The sequence below is a fragment of the Microcaecilia unicolor genome, chromosome 9, assembly GCF_901765095.1.
Source record: "Microcaecilia unicolor chromosome 9, aMicUni1.1, whole genome shotgun sequence".
Classification (NCBI taxonomy): domain Eukaryota; kingdom Metazoa; phylum Chordata; class Amphibia; order Gymnophiona; family Siphonopidae; genus Microcaecilia; species Microcaecilia unicolor.
The window spans coordinates 44,340,954-44,366,740 of NC_044039.1; the positions used below are offsets into that span (position 1 = coordinate 44,340,954).

At 46.4% G+C, this 25,787-nt stretch overlaps 1 protein-coding gene across 1 annotated transcript in view; it reads right to left on the reverse strand.

Moving 5' to 3' along the window:
* Positions 1 to 25,787, reverse strand: part of ERC1 (ELKS/RAB6-interacting/CAST family member 1) — a 503,932-nt gene that overhangs the window by 445,650 nt on the left and 32,495 nt on the right.

Sequence of the window (25,787 nt, forward strand, 5' to 3'; positions counted from 1 at the left end):
CTGTGACAAAAGGTTCGGCACCAGAGGTAAAGGAAGGGGAGCCTCCACTAGCATCTGTCGGAGGTCCGCATACCAAGGCCTCCTGGGCCAATCCGGGGCTATGAGGACCACTTCTCCTGGGTGCAGCCGAATCCGCAGGAGCACGCGCCCTATCAAGGGCCACGGAGGGAACACATACAGTAGGCCCGGAGGCCAGGTCTGAGTCAAGGCATCCAACCCTGCCGAGTGAGGATCTCTCCGTCTGCTGAAGAAGCACGGGACTTTGGCATTTGAACTTGTCGCCATAAGATCCATCACGGGCTTGCCCCATTTGCCACATATCTGCAGGAATACTTCGTCTGCTAGTTCCCATTCTGCTGGATCGATCTGATGCCTGCTTAGATAATCGGCTTGCACGTTGCTCTGACCTGCAATGTGAGCTGCCGACAGAAACTGAAGATGCAGCTCGGCCCAGTGGCAAATCTGTTCGGCCTGCGCGGCTAGTGCTCTGCACTGAGTGCCGCCTTGTCGATTTATGTAGGCCACTGCTGTCATGTTGTCCGACATCACTTGGACAGCCAATCCTTCCAGGGTCACTTGAAAGGCCAGAAGCACCTGAAACACCGCTTTCAACTCCAGGAGGTTGATGGACCACTCCGACTCCTCGGGTGTCCATAGACCCTGGGCATGCTTCCCCTTGCAATGTGTGCCCCAGCCCTTCAGGCTGGCATCTGTCACCACTAGACACCAATCGGGGAGCTCCAGCGGCATTCCTCACCGCAGCATGCTGTCTGAGAGCCACCACTCCATGCTGAGTCGGGCCGCAAGGAGCCAAGAAAGTCTGCATTGATAATCCTGAGAAACTGGAGACCATCTTTGAAGTAGGGAATACTGTAGAGGTCTCAGGTGCGCTCTCGCCCAGGGCACCACTTCCAATGTGGCTGTCATCGATCCCAGCAGCTGGACAATGTCCCAAGCTCGCGGGCGGGGCATCCTCAGGAGCAGACGGACCTGATTCTGAAGCTTGCACCGCCTTTGCTCAGGAAGAAACACATAGCCCGAGTCTGTGTCGAACCTGGCCCCCAAATATTCTAGAGATTGCGAGGGGGTCAGGTGACTTTTGGCCATATTGACGACCCAGCCTAGAGATTGAAGTACTGAGACCACTCTGGCTGTAGCTTGATAGTTCTCTGTTACAGAGTCTGCTCTGATGAGCCAGTCGTCTAGGTACGGGTGTGAACCCTGATACCTTCTCGCCTGAGCAAAGCAGCTACTACCACCATTACCTTCGAAAAGGTTTGGGGAGCTGTGGCGAGGCCAAAAGGCAAGGCCCGGAACTGGAAATGTTTTCCCAACACCGCAACCTCAGAAACTTCTGGTGCGGGGGCCAAATTGGTATGTGCAAGTAAGCTTCTTTCAGGTCTAGAGACGTGAGAAACTCTCCTGGCTGTACCGGAGCAATGACAGAGCGCTGGGTTTCCATGTGGAAATGCCGCACTCTCAGGGACTTGTTTAATTCTTTTAAGTCCAGAATAGGGCGAAAAGACACACCTTTTCGCGTCACCACAAAGTAGATGGAGTATCGGCCGTAGCCGTGTTCGGCGGGAGGTACAGGGGACACGGCCCCTAACTGAATCAGACCTTGCAAAGTCTCCTCTACCGCCACCCGTTTGGCGGCAGAACCACATCGGGACTCCACAAACACGTCTCTTACTGGGGCGTTGAATTCTATTCTGTAGCCATCTCTGATCAGGTCCAGAACCCACTGATCTGAGGAAATATTGGCCCACTCCTCGGCAAAGAGGGAAAGGCGTCCTCCGATGACAGGAAGCGAAGAGGGGGCCGGCACACCATCATTGAGAGGGTCGCCCCTGAACTCCAGGCCTAGAGCCGGTGGCTGCGGAACGCTTGTCCGAGCGAAAGGAGTTCCTCTGCTGAAAAACGGGCACGAGAAGTGAACCCAGCAGAACGCCCCGGGCGGTACCTTCTAGCTTCACGGAAGCGAGGTCTATAAGAGGAGTGGACCGCCTGGCCCTTGGAGGAAGGCCTCGGCCTATCTTCGGGCAAGCGCTGGGGTTTAGGATCGCCCAAGCCTTTAACAATTTTTTTTCCAACTCCTCACCAAATAGGAGAAGGCCTTGAAAGGGCAACTTCACCAACCTTTGCTTAGAGGCCATGTCCGCTTCCCAATGTTGTAGCCAAATAAGACGGCGAGCCGCCACTGCTACTGCCATTTGTTTAGCCGAAGCTCTGACAATATCATAAAGGGCATCAGCCAAAAAGGACAAGGCCGACTCCAGCCGCGGAGCCACATCCGAGAAGGGCTCCGCTCCATCTCCGGGCTGTTCCACTGCCTGTTGCAACCACGCCAGGCAGGCTCTAGCAGCATAACAACTGCATGCAGACGCCTGAACAGTAAGACCTGCAATTTCAAAGGACCGTTTAAGTGCTGCTTCCAGCCTACGGTCTTGTATATCCTTCAGGGCAACTCCTCCTTCCACAGGGAGGGTAGTTCTCTTTGTCACCGCAGCGACTAGGGCATCTACTTTAGGCATTGCAAAGCGAGCCAAATGCTCCTCACACAGAGGGTATAATTGCCCCATAGCCCTGGAAACTTTCAAAGGTCCCTTAGGGTCAGCCCACTGAGTGGAAATAAGCTCTTGGATGGAGTCATGCAAAGGAAAGTATTGAGCAGGCTTTTTGGTACTAGCCATCCTAGGATTCACAGAGGAGGCCGTGCCACTGTCAGGCTCTTCAATAGAAAGGACCTGTAGGGCATCTGAAATAAGCGCTGGCAGCTCATCACGATGGAAAATCCTCACCGCGGAGGAATAATCCAGATCCTGTGGTAATTCTGCACCTGACTCTGGCTCCTCAGACCACGAAGGCCTGCCAGAACTCTTCGAATCCTTACAGCCCGACCACGGGGGGGGGGGGGGGGGGGGGGGGGGAGAAAGGAGGTGCACCACAATCTGAAGGGGAATTAGCCCTTCTACGCTTTTCTTTATGCCAATTATCAGCGGGCAGTCCCAGGCCAGAATCCACCAGGGGGGACAACAGAAGGGGCCTCAGACGACCCTTGAGGGAGAGCTCTTTTCAGCATGTATGCTTTATGCAAAAATAACACAAAATCAGGGGAGAAAAACTTGCCCTGGGCACCCAGTTCCCGTCCGGGGCTAGCCGCTCCCTGAATAGCCTCAATTCGAGGTCCCTCCTGGGCTCAGGGCTCTCCGTCTCTACGGAGGCCACGCCATGCGGAGAATTCAAAATGGCGTCCGCTGCCAGCTCTGAGCGGGAAGAATCATCGCTCGCCATGCTCGGGCCAGCTCTTACACCTGTACAGCACGATTTACAGAGCCCCGCTGCTGATTTGCGCTTGCCACACCGGAACAGCGCTTTACATTCTCTGCAGCCATCGCCGAAAACGGCGGGAAAATTCAAAATGGCGGTTTCGCACCAAAAATGCCCCGATTGCGGGCCCACCCCGGAGGAGTTAGAAAACACTCTTACCTCACCGGACCGAGTATCACAGCTCCGGTCCCATAGAAGAATCAAAGGAAAACCTCTGTTCCATTTTTTTTTTTTTAACGCTGTGAGGAAAGCAGAGGTAATAAGAACTCCGGAGGCTCAGATGAGTGGGAAAGGCAGGGAAAGGCGAACCAATGTGCCTGCTTCCACTGAGTGGGAAAGGACAGGGAAAAGCAAGCTAATATGTCCCCATCCACGGGGGCATGGGTAAGGCTGGGAAAGGGCTAACCTATGTGCCTTCAAAGTGAAGCTGCTAAAGCGTTTAACACCCCGGCTAACAACTGGCAAGCCAGGAGCCACCCCAGGCAGATTTTTGATGGATCTCGAAGAAGCTGCAGCCACCCTGCTTGGAGAGATAGAGAATACTGAAGAGGCAGTGGAGCTGGCTGGCCATGAGGCACTGTGAAAAGTTGAATGCTCTCTATCTTCCCCTGCTGGTTGATGGACACAACCCACACGTAATGGCTTCATCTGCTTGATGACAAGGAAATGAACCCTTTTTCCGCCAGAGTAGGGATAGGTTTAGTTTGTAGTGGTCTGACCATGGTATGTTTGTCCATTTGATGTCTGATATTATTAGGTTCTGGTCTGTGGACAGTTTGTGTGAGATGAGGTTGAGTGTGTGCCTCTTGGTATGGGTTGCTTGAGTGTCTGGCCATTTAAGGTCCCATAAATGAAGGCATTCCTTGAATTTGCGTGCGTTGGTGGAATAATATATGGTTGAAATGTTGGATATACTGTCTGAATCTCTCCCAGCTATGGACCCACCGTGTGACAGGAGATATGAGTATTCGGGAAGTGAAGCCTGGGGAAAATAAAATGTGTTCAGATAAGGAAGTGAAACGGCTGGTGGCAAAAGTGCTGTATTGAAAAGAATGAAAATGTGAACAGTGTGAATTAACGTGCATTAAAAAACGCTTAAGAGAAAATGATGAGCAAATGCTGTGCAACCAAAATATCTACGGGGAACCTAAAGCGGTGAATGAAGGAACACCTTTTACATGGTTTGCACTGTAATTATTGAAGACTAAAGGCATTCTATATAAAAAAAAAATCCTGTCTGAAAAAAAGGAACTTGTGAGACAAAGAAAAAGAATATAGGAAATAAGGTATCTTGGTGCCGAAAAATCCCCGCATAACAAATGCATGAAGTTGTACTTTGGCATGTGTACAAAAATCTACTGGGTGAAAAGAAACAAAAGAATATTAACTTTAAAAAGGTAAGAGAAATCTAAAAGATGTGAACGTCGTTATATAGTGGTTAGGTCACTTGAAACAAATGTGCACTTACCGGTAGTGTACGAGTGTTGCTGCTACAGCACAGGAAAAGCAAGAGACAGATAAAATGCCTTTAAAGGATGAAAAGGGCGCGAAAAAAGAAACACGTGCTCATAACAGCAAACAGTGCTGACACAATAAGGGAGACACTGGGGAGCATGTGCTCTCTAGGAGAAGTTGAAAGATAAAAATTGATTAAAAGGTAGGCTAAAGTGCTAAATGGAAAATAACGAGGAACGCATGAGAAATATATATAAAACCTTGTTCTTATAAGTACATAAGTATTGCCATACTGGGAAAGACCAAAAGTCCATCAATCCCAGCATCCTGTTTCCAACAGTGGCCAATCCAGGTCACAAATACCTGGCAAGATGTTGTGACTCTGGGCAAGTCACTCAACCCTCCATTGCCCTATGTAAGACGCATTGAGCCTGCCATGAGTGGGAAAGCGCGGGGTACAAATGTAACAAAAAAAAAAATGTACAAAACATTTTATACTGCTTGGATTTTCCCCATTTAATAACGGTCTATGGACTTTACCTTTAGGAAGCCGTCCAAACGTTTTTTAAACTCCGCTAAGTTAACCGCCTTTACCACATTCTCTGGCAACGAATTCCAGAGTTTAATTACACGTTGAGTGAAGAAACATTTTCTCTGATTAGTTTTAAATTTACTACATTGTAGCTTCATCGCATGTCCCCTAGTCCTAGTATTTTTGGAAAGCATGAACAGACGCTTCACATCTACCTGTTCCACTCCACTCATTATATTATAGACCTCTATCATACCTCCCCTTAGCCGCCTTTTCTCCAAGCTGAAGAGCCCTAGCCGCTTTAGCCTTTCCTCATAGGGAAGTCGTCCCATCCCCTTTATCATTTTCGTCGCCCTTCTCTGCACCTTTTCTAATTCCACCATATCTTTTTTCAGATGCGGCGACCAGAATTGAACACAATATTCGAGGTGCAGTCGCACAATGGAGCAATACAAAGGCATTATAACATCCTCATTTTTGTTTTCCATTCCTTTCCTAATAATACCTAACATTCTATTTGCTTTCTTAGCCACAGCAGCACACTGAGCAGAAGGTTTCAACGTATCATCGACGACGACGACACCTAGATCCCTTTCTTGGTCCGTGACTCCTAACATGAAATCTTGCTTGACGTAGCTATAATTCGGGTTCCTCTTTCCCACATGCATCACTTTGCACTTGCTGACACTAAGCGTCATCTGCCATTTAGACGCCCAGTCTCGTAAGGTCCTCTTGTAATTTTTCACAATCCTCCCGCGATTTAATGGATTTGAATAACTTTGTGTCATCAGCAAATTTAATTGCCTCACTGGTTACTCCCATCTCTAGGTCATTTATAAATATGTTAAAAAGCAGCGGTCCCAGCACAGACCCCTGGGGAACCCCACTAATTACCCGTCTCCATTGAGAATACTGACCATTTAACCCTACTCTCTGTGTTCTATCTTTTAACCAGTTTTTAATCCACAATAGAACACTACCTCCTATCCCATGACTCTCCAATTTCCTCTGGAGTCTTTCATGAGGTACTTTGTCAAACGCCTTCTGAAAATCCAGATACACAATATCAACATGTTTGTTCACCCCTTCAAAGAAATGTAGTAGATTGGTGAGGCAAGATTTCACTTCAGTAAATCCATGTTGACTTTGTCTCATTAATCTATGCTTTGAATATGCTCTGTAATTTTGTTCTTAATAATAGTCTCTACCATTTTGCCCGGCACCAACATCAGACTTGCAGGTCTATAATTTCTCAGATCTCCTCTGGACCCTTTTTTAAAAATCGGCGTTACATTGGCCACCCTCCAATCTTCCGGTACCAAGCTCGATTTTAAGGATAAATTACATATTTCTAACAATAGCTCCGCAAAGCTCATTTTTCAGTTCTATCAGTACTCTGGGATGAATACCATCTGATCCAGGAGATTTGCTACTGTTCATTCATTGTGCACATCCAGACTGAGAGCATGACTTTCTATGATTAAATCACTTATAGGGGCCCTTTTACTAAGCTGTGTTAAGCAGATAACATCTAACATAAAAATAGTGCTTAACACAGACTTGTGCTGATGTCTAATACACATTAGTGTAGCCAGCATGGTAAAAATCCTGTGCTAGATGCTTAACATGGGTAGGGGCAGAGAACAGACATGACAGGAGCAAAGTAGAGTGGCTGTCTGTAAATGTTAACGCACGGATCAGACCTGCACACTAGATGACAATTGCCAATGGTGATGGCACCTACTGCCACATCAAGAGGCAGTGCTAGATGCATCTGCATTATCAGCAGCCTGGTAGTACTGTGGTGGTGCACATCCCCTGCACCTCCAATTCCCCCCTAACTAGGGTTACCATATGGCTCCAGAAAAAGGAGGACGGATTGAGCCAGCCGGGTTTTACTTCCATTGCTTTCCATTGAAAGCAATGGAAGTAAAACCCGGCTGGGTCAATTACTTCCATTGAAAGCAATGGAAGTAAAACCCGGCTGGCTCAATCCGTCCTCCTTTTTCTAGAGCCATATGGTAATCCTACCCCTAAACATACATCTGCATCTCTGATTCCCCTCACCGAAACCTCCCCCAGTCTGAGCCCCACCTCTCAAAATCCCAGTCCCTCCCCCTCCCAAATATACCCAGGGGTCTCCATGGTGATCCAGTGATCCCCCATCCACTCCCACCTGGACTACACCAGGATCCAAAATGGTGGCAAATGACCCCCAGCAGAACTCTTGGTAAATTCAAGGCTCTGCAGATTGTTCAGAATGCGGCAGCGTTTGCTCATGGATATGAAGAGATTTGAGCACGTTTCTCCCATGTTGAAATGTTTAAATTGGTTGCCTGTAAAATTTTGTATACAGTATAAAGTTTTGACTTTGATCCATCAACATATATATGTTAAAATTCCTCAGTATTTCATGGATTCTATGAATATGTGTAAACCACAACAGGATTTACACTCTTTTGTTTATTATTATTTTTATTAACAAGAGAAAGATACAACCAGAATAGAATACATACATCACAAGCATAAATAATTGCCAACGTGATACAATACCATAAGAGCCAACATAGAGTTCTACCACAAAGCATGTACAGCACATGAGAATAAGGGCTAGCACAGATAGCTTTGCATGGAATAAATCAAATAGGTGCACTCATGCCCAATACTTTCTCTTGCTCTTTTTCATTAGTAAGAACTTAAAAAGAAAAAGAAAAATAGAAAAAAAAAAAAGAAACCTTCCCCAGCCCTCCCCCCTAAGGCTAGATTACATTCTAGGTCAACATTCTCATCTAGCAGCGCTTGTTATAAATCTGCGCCACCTGCTCTTGGCACCTCTGCCACAATTTGCTACATGGATGGGTGAGCCCTCTGTTGGGAGTGAAAGTTCCTCCCCCTTCCCACTCTGCCATTTGCGTCAGGCTAGCATACCATTTAACCAGGGGAGGGGGGAACTTGTCCACCCAGTGCTGCAGTATAACTAAAGCCAGAAGAGTAAACTAGCACTGATAGGTAGACATCCCTTGTGCTATGAGCTCTCAGTCTGACCCCAGAAGCAAACGTCCATAGGACCACTCCACTGAAGTACCCAGAACCGCTTCGAACAACACCAGCACTCCCCTCCAAAAAACCTGCAATGTAGGACACTCGAGAAAATGATGCACTATGGTTCCTCTGCCCTGCAACCACTTGCTGCACTCCTCAGAATCCCATAAAACCATTACCTTGCCCCTACATCTGCTTAGGTATGCAACTCCATTGGTCTGCCAGCTTAATGAAAAAGGGTGAGGGTCTCCAAGACCCTCCCACTTGGTACCACTGAGAGAGCCTGTTCTGCCCAGCAGGCATCTGCATAAACACAAGGGGGAAGCGGCATTCTCTCAGACATCTGGGGGGGGGGGGGGCAAAAGAAAAGACCCCCGTATGTATCTCATGGAGCCAGTGAAGAAGTGCTGCCACATTATAAAGTCTAAGGTCTGGAAGCCACCACCTCGCGAATAAGCTTATTATACCCAATCCGTGCTCTACGCACACCCCAGATAAATGAAGAGATCGTCCCCTTATACCTTCCCTCATCTCTACTAGATATCCATATGGGCATCATTTGCAGAGGGTATAGAATCTTTTTTTTTCTTACATTTGTACCCCGCGCTTTCCCACTCATAGCAGGTTCAATGCGGCTTATATATTATATACAGGTACTTATTTGTACCTGGGGCAATGGAGGGTTAAGTGACTTGCCCAGAGTCACAAGGAGCTGCCTGTGCCTGCAGTGGGAATCGAACCCAGTTCCCCAGGACCAAAGTCCACCACTCTAACCACTAGGCCACTCCTCCACTCAAAGGCAGAACGACCATTTTGATTAAGGCCACTCGACCCAAAAATGAAATGGGATAATCCTTCCAGCAGTGACAAAGAGCCCGGATCGCTTCCAAATTCGTACTAATATTTTTCCTATAAATGGTAGTAAAATGTAAGTGAAGATACACCCCCAAATACTTCAGGGAACCTGGCGTCCATGCCAAAGGAAAATCAGGCCAATGTGTGCATGTGCAGTGGGGACAATAGCGCCATGGCTTCAGACTTTTCAAAGTTAATTTTGAGACCTGAAAAAGTCCCAAATTTCTGGATGAGATCAATCAAGACAGGAATTCTCATTGATGCTTGCTCCAAGAAAATTAACATATCATCAGCAAAGAGGTTGATTTTATACTCAGCTTTACCAACCTTAATACCTTGTACCTCTGCAGACTGTCTAACCTTGCTAGCCAGGGGCTCAATGGATAACACGAACAGCATAGGGGATAGGGGGCAACCCTGTCTCATACCCCTCTCCAATGCAAATGTTTGGGTCAAATTGCCATTTATCAAAATTTGTACTGTTGGCTTACTATATAGGGCCCGAATGCCATTTAAGAACTCCCCAAATATACCAAATTGCGGCAACACCCAGAAAAGATGGTCCCGCAATATTTTATCAAACGCTTTTTCCACATCCAAGCTGGCCAGGATGGCATTCCCCAGGAGTCCCCCCCCCCTTAGCACATATGGCGCTGAGAGCGCACAAGATGTTTGTAGAGGTATATTTGCCCGGCACAAAGCCCGGTTGATCTGTGTGAACCAGTAAAGGGAGCACCTGTCCCAGTCTAGAGGCTGTGATACTAGTGAATAACTTAATGTCTTGGTTCAGTAATGAGATTGGGCGGTAAGATCCCAATTTCTCCCGGTCCCGGCCAGGTTCAGGTAGAACTATTATGGAGGCTTCATCCTTCCCACCTCCTGACCAGGAGTACACAACGCTTGGCACAGTTCCCAGAAGAGCCCCACAAGGTTCACCCCTAAGAGCTTATAATACTCAGGCCGCAGCCTGTCTGGTCCTTGAGCTTTTGCCAATTTCAGTTTTTTTAATGGTATCTTGAATTTCCTTGCCCGTTATGATGCGTTCAAACTTTCTAATTGCGCTTGCGACAGTGAAGGGATCTGCAGCCCCTGAAAGAACGCTTCCCACTGTTGCTGATCACATGATCCAACATCGTACAGAGACTTATAGAATTCCACAAATGCTGCCTGGCTCTCATCTTCCCTTAATAACAACTGCCCTGACGAGGCTCTAATACGCGTAATCACTTGTCTCGCGGGCCTATTGTGGACCAAAGTGGCTAAAAGTCTACCCACTTTATTTCCCCATCTATGAAGTTTGTGCTTATATAATTGTATGTCTCTCAGGGTCCGCTGCCTCAGAATATTGTTAATCCGGCCTTTGATTTCCATAAAGAGTTCTGGCACACCTACCTCACCCCCTAGCACATTGGAGATGACCGAGTTGGGCGAAAAGTTCCCCATCTCTCTGTTTTTGTATGCGAGCCGTGTATTCTATGATCTTTCCTCTCATCAACGCCTCCCCCGTCTCCTAATAGGTCACCGAGTTTCTGTCACTTGGATCATTGTCACTTAAGTAGTTTCCCAATTCTTCCACTAGATAATCCCGAAACTCAGGGTCTAAATACAATGTAGGGTTTATAAGTCACCCTGTGACACTCCTGCCTTTCAAGAGTTTCACATCTACCCACTCCATGCTATGATCCGATATGGCCCCCACTTCAATTTCAGCAGAAGAAACTACCGAGAAGAGCGATGAGGTCAGCAATAGATTGTCCAACCTAGCCTGGACTTTATGAACATGAGAATAGAAAGTGTATTCTCGACTGTCTGGGTGGAGCACCCACCATGTGTCCACCAGCCCTAGTTCTTTCTGCAGAAAGCTTATCCCCTTAGCCTCCATTACCTTGGGTCGTTGTTTAGAGGGATTACAATCCACAAGTGGATCTGCCGTAATGTTAAAGTCTCCTCCCACCACTAGCTGGTAGTCTCTAAGTGGTACCAGTGCAGCCAACAACAAAGAGAAAAATCTCTGAGATTCGGGGCACACACAGAGCGTAATGCCACCCTCTGACCCTGTATCACTCCCACCCAAATTATAAATCTACCCTCCGGGTCTTGAACAATCTTATGCCTAGTGCTATCTAGCAATTTATTAATGAGAATGGCCACCCCTCTTTGTCTGTTATTGAAGGAGGCAAATACAACCTCCCCCACCCAGCCCTGCTTTAACTTGATATGCTCTGCAGAAGTGAGATGTGTTTCTTGCACCATAAGGATGTCTACATGCAAGTGCCTACTGTAAGAAAGAATCTTTTTACGTTTGATCGGAAAGTGGATGCCATCCACGTTCAGAGTGGCTATTCGTAAACTACCCATCCCATGCCCAATTAACGCTTGCTCAACAGTATCCAAAAGATTACAGGACTCCCAGGAATGGCGTCCCAGCTGATCCGTCCGCAGCAACATGAGAACTGAATCGTTGCTGCATAATAATATTCGGCTGAATGAATACAGTCACTAGATATCCAAGCCTCTTCACCCCTCCACAAAATAACCCCCAATCTCCTTGCAAAGTTGGACTCCCTACCCTCACCCTTTCACCTCCAACTGCCCTCACCACCCACACTCTCCCCACCACCCAAATCATCCTCACACACTCCTTCATCCGTACTCTGCACCACCCATAGCCTCCAATCATACCTCCCTGCTCAGCAAGCACCTTTCTGTTTAACCCCTGACCCCCCCTGAAATAAACCCAAAGACACCCGCCCCCTCCCCCCAACCCACATTAAAGAGAAAACATCCGGTGGCCTAAACGACCATATCTATCAGAACTTGCACAACAGAGATAGGCATAAAACATCATTGAAAAACAAGCAACCTAATAAGAAGGGGGGGGCAAATCACTCCAGAAACACCCAGAGGCAGATTCGACCACATGCCTAAAAGTTCGCACCATTCCACTATTCCTCTCACAGCACTAATGAGCATAAGTACAGCCATCATGGCAGTCAGAAGTGCACACTAAAGTGGAAATGCAGGTATGAATAGTCATGAGGCTGTTCCCCCAACAATGTCCAGCAAAACACTGAGCTAAAGCTCCGGTCCCTGCAGTAGTGGCACTGAAACTGCTCCCCTTCGATTTATGCCAGCAAGTCATCAGCCGCATGTAGCAAAGCAAATCATTGAGTCATGAGTAGGAATATACCCTCTGCAGGACAATGCAGAATTCGTCACGACCCCACATATTAATCTTCCACCCCTTGAGCAGCATATCTCTAAGCATCGGGTATCTTCTCCAAGAAGGCTTTTAGTTCCTCCACTTTGGTTAAGCTGATAGTGCGGTTGTCATACGTAATCCTCACTCTGGCCGGGTATTGAAAGGCGAACCGAATACATGTCGCGTACAGTTGTGAACAGTAAGGAGCCAGAAGTTTTCTCTGGTCCGTGATTCTAAGCGAGAAATCTTTGAAAAGTGGCAATGCATTGTTTCTTATACAATTCCAACAGCTTTGCCTTAACTGCATAGTTCAAGAACGTAGCAATTACTGGATGTGGTTTTCCCAAATCCTCCCTGCGCGTTCCAACTCTATGAGTACGTTTCACGTGGACCGAGCCTACCTCCAAGGGGAGCCCCAGGGAACCCGGCAGCCATTGCTCCATTAGTTCCTTCAGCACAGTATCAGGGATTGCTTCAGGTATGCCAATGATACAGAGATTGTTCCGGTGACCTCGGTTTTCTTGATCTTCTACCTTATCTGTGAGAGTTCGCACCTGGGCCTCCAGCTCGCTGATTTGATTCTCTGCCGCAGCCATGAGATCCTCCTGGGCGGAAATGCGTTCCTCCGCCTGCTGGATCCGCATCACATGCCCCGCTATACTTTCTTTATTTTTGTCCATTCCTGCATGCAATTTGGTGAGTTTATCATCCAATAATTGTGACAGGTGCCGCATGGACACCTGTATATTGTCATCTTGCAAAGCCGAAGGATGAGACAAAGGTTGAGATGAAGGCAGCGACGCCGTCATTTTTTTTTTTTGGCGCAGCATTAGTTCTCTCTCGCCCAGGTCGTGGTGTTTTGACTGGCATCCCTCAGGAGCCCCAAATAAGTTCAGCTGCTAAATCAAAAGCCCGTGCTTCTGTTCCAAAGGCTCTAATCTAATGTTTAGTTCACTTATCTTTGCAAGTTCTATCAATTAAGCAGGTTTTAAGAGATAAGGGGAGAGGAACAGAGCCACCAAGTGTACACTCAGGCCGATACCATCACGTGACCCCCCAGAATTCAAGTTCTATATCGATAAAAGTTAAAAGGTGTCTGTATGTCGTTTAGAAGAATCACGGAATCATACTTTTCCAATAGCTAGGGGAAATTTGTGGAACCATCTTCCAGGTTATCAAAGACTGTACTGATTATCAACAATTTAAGAAATTGTTGAAAACTTATTTTGTAAAAGCATTTACTGATGGATAAAATGGGTCTGTTTCTTTGGCAGTTTTTCCTATTATATTAATATCATGTTAATGAAGATTTGGAATTATGATCTCTATATATAAAAGGCACCTCCAACGTTTTAATTAAAGCCTCCAGCCGGAAACTTGAGGTGGCATAGATATCCGGTTTAGCAAGTACGCAAAGGAAAAGACAGTCGTAAAATAAGCAGAGCGCTCCTTGCAAGTCAAGCAATTAACTCTGCCCTGAACTCTGCCCTGGGTGATTAACAAGGTCAGCTGGGGTGCACAGCTCCTTGCAACTAAAACAATTAACTCCTCCCAGAGTCTTAGGAGCTTGCCTTTACTCACCCACACTGCTGTCTTTGGCATACACTCTAAACCAAACAAACCTAGCACCTTCTGCTCCACATTGTCGTTTTTAAATTGTTGTTCCATCAGAAACAAGTCTACAGCTCTTTCAACTGGGAGGGAAGGTGGCCCTGGAACTGGGACGGTGGGGACTCAAACTCGGACAGACCCTGGGACTGGGAGGGGGGACGGCCCTGGAACTGGGAGGGAGGGGGATCCTGCAACTGGCAGGGAGGAGGGAGTGATGGGCCCCTGGCACACACTCTGATTCTCATTCCCTCTCTCTCACTCAGTCAATCTCACACACACTCTCTCAAACATACACACTCCGAGGAAAACCTTGCTAGCGCCCGTTTCATTTGTCAGAAACAGGCCTTTTTTACTAGTTTTATATAATTGTTAGTGTTTGATGAGTACTTTTTGATACTGTGAATGTTTTATACTATAACCCGCTTTGATTTTAAAGCATGATATAAATCTTTAAAATAAATAAATAATAAATAAGTCCCCAGAGAAAATATAGAATGAGTTGAATACGGCAACTTCTTTCAAAGTCCATCCCAAAACCTGCAAATCCAGAAAGACTTTTTACAGTGTTTACTGAACTGGTCAGATCCATTAATCCTTCAATACTCTGATTTTAAAATTCAAGCACTCTCCCACCTCTATGCAGATCAATTTTTCACTCAATTAAAAAAAAAAAATCTATGAAGGTAGAAAGACTCAAGAGATGTTATGAGTTATTCATTCTTATTTAAGTATTTATTTGTATTAGGCCACACCTTTTTCAGAAGTAGCTCAAGGCAATTTATTTTCAGGTATACTAGGTATTTCCCTGCTCCCAGAGTGCTTACAATCTGAGCTTGTATCTGAGGCAATGGTGGGCTAAGTGACTTGCCCAAGTTCAAAGGAGCAGCAATGGGCTTCCCCAATTGTGAGCCCTCCTATTCCACACAGCACAAAAGATGAGTTTTTACCTCCGCAGCAGGAGAAAAAAAAAAAAAAAAAAAGCTTTCAAGTTCCCATAATCCACAGAATAAAAAAGAAAAACGTTTTGCCTTCATTTCAGTTAGCCTTGTTGTAAAGTAAATTTTTATTGCACCACAAAAAACGAGGCCAGACTCAAAAGTTGTGGGTACTGCACTACTGCTACATGCTCTCCCAAAATAGAGAATAAGACAGCACAAAAACAAACTAAATAAAACATAAGTCAGTGTATTTAAGCAAGCACAACAGTCAAGCACTGGCTTCTGCCCTTTCCCTTAAAAACAAAAATCCAATGTTTTCACAGAATTCATATTCTAGGTGGCCCTACAGAAAGGCTCTGCCTCAAGACTGTGAGGTCCAGAATGAAGAGCTCATGTTGAGGTAAACTGGTGCATCCTATCACAGACGTTTCTTTATAATTTGCTACAGCCTGGTATCCATAGCTAATTAGAAACTGACTTCAAAACATCTGACTTGACAGCATCACAGAAAAATCAGTTATTGCTTTATCTTTATTTAGATTATATCTCCTATAGCACAAATGATTAACTCCATATTCAGACAGACATCAAAATACACAACATGGATACAAGAACTCACAGATACAGGCCTAAAAATGCAGCAATTCAAGTTTTTTTTTTTTTTTTTTTTTTTTTAACTCAATACCACTTTACTGCCTCAGCTGAAAAAAAAATGAACAGTTATCTTTCGTTCCTTATTTACAATCTGGTTCTTCCACCATTTCCTCCACATTAAACTGCTATATATATATATAAAATTTTATTAAAGCTTTTAAATATAAGGCGTACAAAACCCCAACCTTGGCTGACTTCTAATATCTGCTACCTACGTTCCTGTACCCGCTCCGCCGAACGCCTCTGGCGGAAATCTCGGGCCCTTGCTGATTTCTTACACTTTAAGTTCATGCTGACCTCCTTCCAATCTGCTCTTTTACACGCCAAACAGGATTATTATATCCAACTGACTAACTCTCTTGGCTCTAACCCTCGACTTCTCTTCACCACATTGAACTCTCTCCTTAAGGTGCCCCCTCCCCCAACTCCCCCTTCATTATCTCCTCAGACCCTTGCTGAATTCTTTCATGACAAGGTTCAAAAGATAAACCTTGCATTCTCTACCTTGCCACCTCTCCCTCCACTAGTCCGTTCCTCTCTCTCTCCTTCCCCTCATTCCCTTTCCTCCTTTCCTGAGGTTACTATTGAGGAAACTACACTTCTCCTTTCTTCCTCAAAATGTACCACCTGTTCCTCTGATTCCATTCCCACCCACCTTCTTAATGCCATCTCTCCTGCTCTTATTCCTTTTATCTGTCACATTCTCAACCTCTCACTTTCCACTGCGACTGTCCCTGCTGCCTTTAAACATGCTGTGGTCACACCTCTCCTTAAGAAGCCTTCACTCGACCCTACTTGTCCCTCTAATTACCGACCCATCTCCCTCCTTCCTTTTCTCTCCAAATTACTTGAGCGTGCTGTTCACCGCCGCTGCCTTGATTTTCTCTCCTCACATGCTATTCTTGACCCACTACAATCTGGTTTTCGCCCTCTCCACTCAACCGAAACTGCACTTACTAAAGTCTCCAATGAAATATTACTGGCTAAATCCAGAGGTCAATATTCCATCCTCATTCTTCTTGATCTTTCCGCTGCTTTTGACACTGTCGATCACAGCATACTTCTCGATACCCTGTCCTTACTTGGATTCCAGGGCTCTGTCCTTTCCTGGTTCTCTTCCTACCTCTCCCTCCACACCTGTAGTGTTCACTCTGGTGGATCCTCTTCTACTTCTATCCCTCTGTCTGTCGGCGTACCTCAGGGTTCTGTTCTTGATCCCCTCCTCTTTTCTATCTACACTTCTTCCCTTGGTTCATTAACCTCATCCCATGGCTTTTCCTACCATCTCTATGCTGATGACTCCCAAATCTACCTTTCTACCCCTGATATCTCACCTTGCATCCAAACCAAAGTTTCAGCGTGCTTGTCTGACATTGCTGTCTGGATGTCTCAATGCCACCTGAAATTAATTATGACCAAAACCGAGCTTCTCATTTCCTTCCCCAAACCCATCTGCCCACTCCCCCCCTCCCCCCCCATTTTCTATTTCAATTGATGGCTCTCTCATTCTCCGTCTCCTCAGCTCAAAACCTTGGGGTTATCTTTGACTCTTCTCTCTCCTTCTCTGCTCATATCCAGCAGACCGCCAAGACCTGTCGTTTCTTTCTTTACAACATCCGTAAAATCCGCCCCTTTCTTTCTGAGCACTCTACCAAAACCCTCATCCACACCCTTGTCACCTCTCGTTTGGACTACTGCAATCTGCTTCTTGCTGGCCTCCCACTTAGTCACCTCTCACCTCTCCAGTCGGTTCAAAACTCTGCTGCCCGTCTCGTCTTCCGCCAGGGTCGCTTTACTCATACTACCCCTTTCCTCAAGTCACTTCACTGGCTCCCTATCCATTTTTGCATCCTGTTCAAACTTCTTCAACTAACCTATAAATGTACTCACTCTACTGCTCCCCAGCATCTCTCCACACTCGTCCTTCCCTACACCCCTTCCCGTGCACTCCGTTCCCTGGATAAATCCTTCTTATCTGTTCCCTTCTCCGCTACTGCCAACTCCAGACTTCGCTCCTTCTGTCTTGTTGCATCCTATGCCTGGAATAGACTTCCTGAGCCCCTACATCTTGCCCCATCCTTAACCACCTTTAAATCTAGATTGAAAGCCCACCTCTTTACATTGCTTTTGACTCGTAACCACTCGCCTCCACCTACCCTCTCCTCTTTCCTCTACACATTAATTGATTTGTTTGCTTTATTTTTTGTCTACTAGATTGTAAGCTCTTTGAGCAGGGACTGTCTTTCTTCTATGTTTATGCAGCGCTGCGTACGCTTTGTAGCACTATAGAAATGCTAAATAGTAGTAGTAGTAGTAGTAAATACAAATGCAATTCAAGTTTCTAATAGCAAAATGGAATCACTGCACTTCAGCTCTTTAAATCAATTAGAGGGCTACTTACCAAGTTGCATTAGCTGTTTAACATGGGAAGGGGAAGAGATTGTTCATTTAACTCACATCTTTTAAAAATATGGATACTTGCTATCGTCACAGAAACTATTGCTGGAAAACTGCGGCCTCCAGGAGGCCCCCCCTGTGATCTAGTGTCCCTCCCCCTCAACCCCTGCCCCAGACAGAGAGGGCTACAGGTCCAGTGGACCTCCAACCCTCCTCCTGGTGGTCTAGCACCCCCCCCCAAACCCTCCCATACCTTGAAGACTGAAGAGGGAGTAGCATTCCCTCCTCCTTCCACCACAGCCTCTGGTGCGGGGGCCAAATAGAAATGTGCAAGTAAGCTTCTTTCAGGTCCAGAGACGTGAGAAACTCTCCTGGCTGTACCGCCGCAATGACGGAGCGCAGGGTTTCCATGTGAAAATGCCGCACTCTCAGGGACATGTTGACTTCTTTTAAGTCTAGGATGGGCCGAAAAGACCCTCCTTTTCGCGGCACCACAAAGTAAATGGAGTAACGGCTGGAGCCATGTTCAGAGGGAGGCACCGGGGACACTGCCCCTATGTGAATCAAGCCTTGCAAGGTCTCCTCTACCACCGCCCTTTTGGCGGCAGCACTGCATCGGGACTCCACAAACACGTCTCTCACCGGGGCATTGAATTCTATTCTGTAGCCATCTCTGATCAGGTCCAAAACCTATTAATCTGAGGAAATCTTGGCCCACTCCTCGTGAAAGAGGAAAAGTCGTCCTCCCATAACAGGGAGCAAGGAGAGGGCCGGAGCACCATCATTGAGAGGGTCGCCCTTGAACTCCAGGCCTTGAGCCAGCTGCTGCGGAACGTTTGTCCGAGTGAAAGGAATTCCTCTGCTGAAAACGGGCATGTGGAGAAAACCCAGCAGAATGCCCCGGGCGGTACCTTCGAGCTTCACGGAAGCGAAGTCTGTAAGAGGAGAGAACCGCCTGACCCTTGGAGGAAGGCCGCGGCCTATTCTCGGGTAAGCGCTGGGGTCTGGCATCCCCCAGGCCTTTAACAATGTTCTCCAGCTCCTCACCAAATAGGAGAAAGCCTTGAAAGGGCAACTTCACCAACCTTTGCTTAGAGGCCATGTCAGCCGCCCAATGCCGTAGCCACAACAGGTGGCGAGCCGCCACCACCACAGCCATCTGCTTAGCCGAAGCTCTGACCAGATCATAAAGGGCGTCAGCCAAGAAAGGCCGACTCCATCCACGGTGCCACCTCCGCAAGGGGCTCCGCTCCATCTCCGGGCTGTTCCACTGCCTACTGTAACCAAGCGAGGCAGGCTCGGGCAGTGTAACAGCTGCATGCAGACGCCCGTAAGGATAGGCCTGAAATCGCAAAGGACTGCTTTATAGCTGATTCAAGGCGTCGGTCCTCTATGTCCTTCAGGGCAACTCCTCCTTCAACTGGGAGGGTAGTTCTCTTTGTCACAGCCGTGACTAGGGCATCCACTTTAGGCACAGCTAGTCACACCTAATGCTCCTCACTTAGCGGGTATAATTGCCCCATAGCCCTGGCAACTTTCAAAGGCCCCTCGGGGTCAGCCCATTGAGCCGAAATGAACTCTTGGATGGAGTCATGCAAAGAAAAGGCTCGAGCAGGCTTCTTAGTACTGGTCATCCTCGGATTAGCAGAGGAGACTTCAGCACTCGCAGGATCTTCAATAGAGAGGGCCTGCAATGCATTAGAAATAAGCGCTGGCAGCTCATCGCGGTGGAAAATCCTCACCGCGGAAGGATCATTTGGATCCAGTGGCAATCCTGCACCTTCCTCTGGCTCTCCAGACCACGAAGGCCTGCCAGACCCCTCAGACTCCTCACATCCCGACCACGGGAGGGAAAAAAGGGGGTGCGCCACTCTCTGAAGGGGAATCCACCCTTCTGCGCTTGTCCTGCAGCCGTCTGTCAGGGGAAAACACACCTGACAGGAATTCAAGGCCGGGCTCCACTGGAGGGGACACAGGCAGCCGGGCTGATTGAGACCCCTGCGGGAGAGCTCTTTTTAACATAAATGCTTTATGCAGCAGCAAAACAAACTCAGGGGAGAATGGCTCACCCTGGTCTCCCGGTTCCAGTCCGGAGGTAATGGCTCTCATATTAGCCTCCATACGAGGCTCCCCTCCAGGCTCAAACCCCTCCGCCTCTGCGGGGGTCGCGCCATGCTGTTCCAGAATGCCGCCCACTGCCAGCTCCACGGAGCGGGAAGAAACCTCGCTCGCCATGCTTGGGCCGGCTCTGACATCAGAAGAGCACGATTTACAGAGCCCTGCTGCTAATCTGCGCTTGCCACAACGGGAACAGCGCTTAACAACCTCCGCAGCCATTGCCAAAAACGGCGGGAAATTCAAAATGGCAGATTCGCGCCAAAATCATCCCAAACGCGGGCCCTCCCCGGAGGAGCTACAAAATGCTCTTACCTCCCCGGACCGAGTCCACAGAGCTCCGATCCGCTGCACAATCAGAAGAAAACCTCTTTTCTGGGGTGACGCGACTTTTTTTTTTTTTTTTTTTAACGCTGTGAGGAAAGTTAGAGGCAACAGTGCAAGAGGCAAATTTTTCCACTCCAGAGGATCAGTTGCGTGGGAAAGGCAGTGAAAGGGCAAACCTATGTGCTTGCATCCACCGCGTGGGCAAAGACAGGGACAGGGCTAGCCTATGTGTCTACATCCACATCGGGGGCTGGGTAAGGCAGGGAAAGGGCATACCTATGTGCCTTTAAAGTGGGCACCACCAGTCACAACACCCCTGCTACAACTGGCAACAGCACAGGAGCCACCCCAGGCAGATTTTCTGAAGGAGCTGAATAAGCTGCGTCCACCCTGCTGGGGAGATAGAGAATACTGGGGAGGCAGATGGAGCTAGCCGGCCATGAGGCACTATGGTTTTTCAGTGCTCTCTATCTCCCCCTGCTGGTTGATGGACACAACCCACTCGTAATGGATTCATCTGCTTGATGACAAGGAACCTAAGTTCTATGCGGATTACAAAAAAAGAGCAACTCAGACCAGTCCTGAGGAATTACAAGTAATAATACATAACAGTTAACAAGACAGAAATTTCTGAAACAAAAATGTTTTTAAAAGCTTTCTAATAGATGGTTACAATTCTTAGCTGAATAGGCAACTCATACCAAACACGAGCAGCCAGAAAAGACAATATGGTAGAAAACACTGACTTCAAACAAACATTCTTTAAATTTGGATAGTGTACTAAAGGATTCCTAGAAATTCTGAACCTATCAAAATTAGGAAAGCCTATTAAATCTAACAAGTAAAATGGAGTAATACCATGAAGAATTTTATAAATCGTTACACATAATTTAAACTGAACCCGGGCCTCTAGCCGTAACCAGTGCAAGCATATCAGCAGAGGAGTAGCCCGCTCTGTAACGTGTGGAGAATATTAATCTGGAAGCTGTGTTTTGTATTGTCTGAAATTTTTTAATAAGAAATTTTGGGTAACCCAGTTAAATGATCTTACAATAATCAAGTTGCCCTAATATTAAACTTTAGACCACCAATTTGAATGCCCAAGGGGTCAACATATATCTGATTTTCTGCAATTTCTTAATCAAAAAGGTGACTTTCCTTACCAATGCATTTTAATGTACCTCTGGAGATAAAGAACTAGGAATCATAACAGCCCAAACTTTCAAACTAGTTTCAAACTTAAAACTAGCATTATTCAATGTGTAAGGAGGTTGGAGGGTCTAAGCAGGTCAGGCAGAGGTATGGGGCCAGACTACATTCCCCACAAGGCCCTGAGAGAAGGGATCGGGGGGGGGGGGTAGGTCCCAAAACCCGGTATGGCCCCCACGTGGAAGGGAGGGGGAAAAGGACTGGGAAGAGCAGCTGCTACGGCAGACGAGGGCCAGAAGGGGGAGCAGGGATGACAAAGCTCAATTCCCTTGGGTTAGAAATCAGTACAAGATTCCTTCCACCTGGGCAGGGAAGGAGGTCTCCAACCAACAGCCTAGCAGAGAAGCAGAGTTAATGGAGTGCTTGGAGGAAAGAGAGTCTGGAGGGACCAGCACACCAGGTTTGGAGGAGCCGGTTGACATGGGTTGTAATTGTACTTTGGGGCAGAGTTGCAGGGACTGAGGGCGGTGGGTGGTCACAGGAGTCAATTAGCTGTGTTGTGGGCGGTGTACTGCCATTCTGCAACCACCCAAGCGGAAAGACTTTTAAAACTGAAACCCAGGCTGTTGAACTGGGGAGAACTTGGATTTAAAGGGAAGTTTTTTTCTTGTTGCTTTGTTTTGGAAACTGAATGGGACTTTAACCCCCTGGAACTGAGATTTGTGGAGGAGGGGAAATAAACTGTTTGGAACTAAAAGCTGTGTTGTCTGGAAGGACTTTGTTTTTTGACTGCTGAAGGGAACCTACCACCCCCTGAAGGTTTGCTACCGGGATTACAAATTTCAAGATGTTGTCATTCCAAATTTCTGACGATTGTCCTATCATTAAGAATTTAGTTTTTCTTTGTTCCGTTTTAAATCGATGAGATCTTATCCATATCTCCAATATCTCAATACAATCAGCTACCTCTTTAGATAATACCTCTACTGATTTTAAAGCTGGTATCAATACAGAGGTATTATCAGCATAAAGACTTAAACCCTGAATGACTTATATAATGTCCCAGATTAGGACATTAAATAATGAAGGGGAACATGGGGACCCTTGTGGGACCCCACAATTTGCTTTCCAAAAATTGGACTTAGTATTATTATAATCAAACACAATAGGAATGATTCCTCAGGAAACCTCCAAACTAATCCAGTACACTACCTTCTACTTCAAATGTACAAAGAACATTCAACAATATGTCATGGTCTACTAAGTTGAAGGCACAGGACAAATCAAACTAAAAGAATTGCCCTCAATCAGCAGAGATCCTCCCTCTGCCCACAGCGTCCCAATATCATGAGTTGATGTTTTCTTAACGGTACGCTGTACTTTGATCTCCTCTAAATTTACAGTCAGAGGAAAAGTTTGTTTGTTTTTTCTATCATAACGCACAAGCATAGAGGAATTCCCCATGCTAATCAGTGGTTTGAATTTTATCTGTGAACCCTGAGGCAGACGCTTCTGGCACCAAAACACGGACCGTGTCAGGTCTTTTTTTTTTTTTTTAATTTTAACAACTTTGAATTTTTGATTGTTTTGAAATATTTTGAACATTTGTAACAGTCAGGCCATTCCATATACACCACTATATATTTCCATTTCTTTACATAGTCTCACCATATTGACTGTCCAACGAACTTGTAATACCAACATTAACACATCTTATTAATTTCACTCAGTTCTCTAAATACCATACCCTCCATCCATGTTCCTCTCTATGTTATCCCCAGCTTTACTTTCCGCCTATCTAAACACCGGTGGTGGTATCAACTATGCCCCTTATCTTTTCCCTTCCCCTCCCTCTAGCCCCCCCCCTCCTTCAACCCTCAATCCCTAAATGATTCCCTCCCCCTCCCCTCTCTGCCTACCCACCCTCCCTGGAATGTGTCCTCTACCCCTCAAAGGCCCTCAATCATTTGTTGGAGTCTAATCCATCCCCTTTTACACCTAAGCTCCCCCTCCTTTCTATATACTGTTAGGCACTCCATTTGCCACAAGAGTCTCACTTTAACCTTCCAGTCCTCTATACTTGGTGAATCCACTGATTTCCAGCAGCGCGCGATAAGGCACTTAGCCGCTGCCAATCCCCATCGCATCAATTTACTCTCTTCCCAGACCTGTCTCTCATTATACAATCCCAGTAGTCACTGCCGTGGGTCACACACCAGTGAAACCCCCATGGTTCTGGCAAGCGCTTTCATCACAGCCTGCCAGAATACTACCACCCCCACACATGTCCACCATACATGAAGAAAAGTGCCTGTTTTTTTACATCTCCAGCATACATCTGATGTCCTGTATACATCTTTTTCAACCTCTCAGGTGTGTAGTACCATCGTGCCAATACTTTATATGCATTTTCCTGTATTAACACACAAACCGGTACTTCCCCACATATAACTTCCCATTCCCGCTCTGTAAATTGACATTGTAAATCCCTTTCCCAAGCTTCCTGGAATGGGTATTTTTTATCCTCGTCCCCTTGGAGGAAGCGGTATATTACCGATATGGGTTTTGGAACTCCCCAATAATATCCACAGATTCTCTAGACTTTCCTTTTATTTATTTATGGCTCATTTCTACCCCACATTTTCCCACAAATGCAGGCATAATGTGGCTTAAAATGTTTTAATTGCATATACGCAAATCCCTCTCCCTCTGGGATCCCATGTCGGGCACACACCTCCTCGAAGCTCCACATGCCACTCCCATGCATCACATCCCGAAATTTCACCACTCCCTTCTGCTCCCAACTTACAAAAGTAGCATTTTCCCTGCCCGCCCCGAATTTGGGTTCCCACCTGATATAAGCCATGGAGGATACGCCTCCTTTCCATCCCCAACGTTTCCTTATATTCCCCCATAATTCCAATAAATGCCTTAGATATGGGCTATGTTCCCCCTGTTGCCCTTTCCCTATGCTCTCTGTCGTCCACAGCAATGATCTCAAGCTTCTTTGTGGCTAATATGACTGTTCCACCTGCACCGCCGGTTTCTCTACTCCCCTTTCCCATTCTATAATCATCCTCATTTGGGCTCCCCAGTAATACCACTCGAGATTTGGGACTGCTCTCCCCCCCTCCCCTCCCCACTATGTCGGGTCTTTTATACAAGTTGGTTCATTAAACCTATTCAACATTATCTCCCAAGTTGGTCTGTCCATTTGTCAGCCTCTACTTCTGCTGGTTTTCTTGTTTCTCCGTGAAAGCTTTTCCTGTTTCCTTGGATATGCACAAAGCTACGCCATTTGGAGAAATTGCCCCGAGAGAATTAAGCTGGGACAAAAGGTGTCCTCTGTGATGAAGGGAACAGAAAATCCCAATTTCCTGTTTGTCAGCAAAATAGCACACTCATGCACCATTTTGCACTGACCCGCTTTTGAATGTTCAAATTTCAAGCAAACTAGATAGTCACCTATTAATATGTTTTCCCTCTAACACTGGAAAACAAATGTTCGAGGAAGATTTACTGGGTTAACACTTGCACATTAAATCATGGCAAGCCTGCCAGGCACATGCACACAAAGGTTCAAAGGGAAAGGCCAGCACAAAACTGCACATGTTATTTTGCACATCCAAGTACTAGCCTCACAAAATAATTTTTGAAAATAACATTTTTGTAAGGTTAATATTTATGCACAAAACATGGATATGCATGCTCTAGTACTATCATTTTCTTGGACATATGCCCAGAGCTGTTATCTTCCTGTTCAATCTTTTAAAGATGTGGATACTTGCTATCGTCACAGAAAAAAAAAAAAAAAACCCACCACCAGTAAAGCCCAAAAACTGGCATTAAATTCTCTCAACTAACCCTTCTACACTACCTTGGACCTGACAATGAATTTGTTGCATTGCTAAAATCTCCCCATTTACTCCTTTTCATGTTATTGAGATGAACATGGGAGAAGCCACTGCCTGTCCCGGGATTGGTAGCATGGTATTTGTAACCTGGACTGGCCACTGTTTGAAGGATACTGAGCTAGATGGATCATTGGTCCGACCCAGTATGGCTATTCATTTTAATATACTGTGTACCTGTGTGTACTATGCAAGGTAACTTCTGTGTTGAACGCTTTTCTACATTGTGTGTAAAGTAACATGCACATATACCTCATGGTAAGCACATG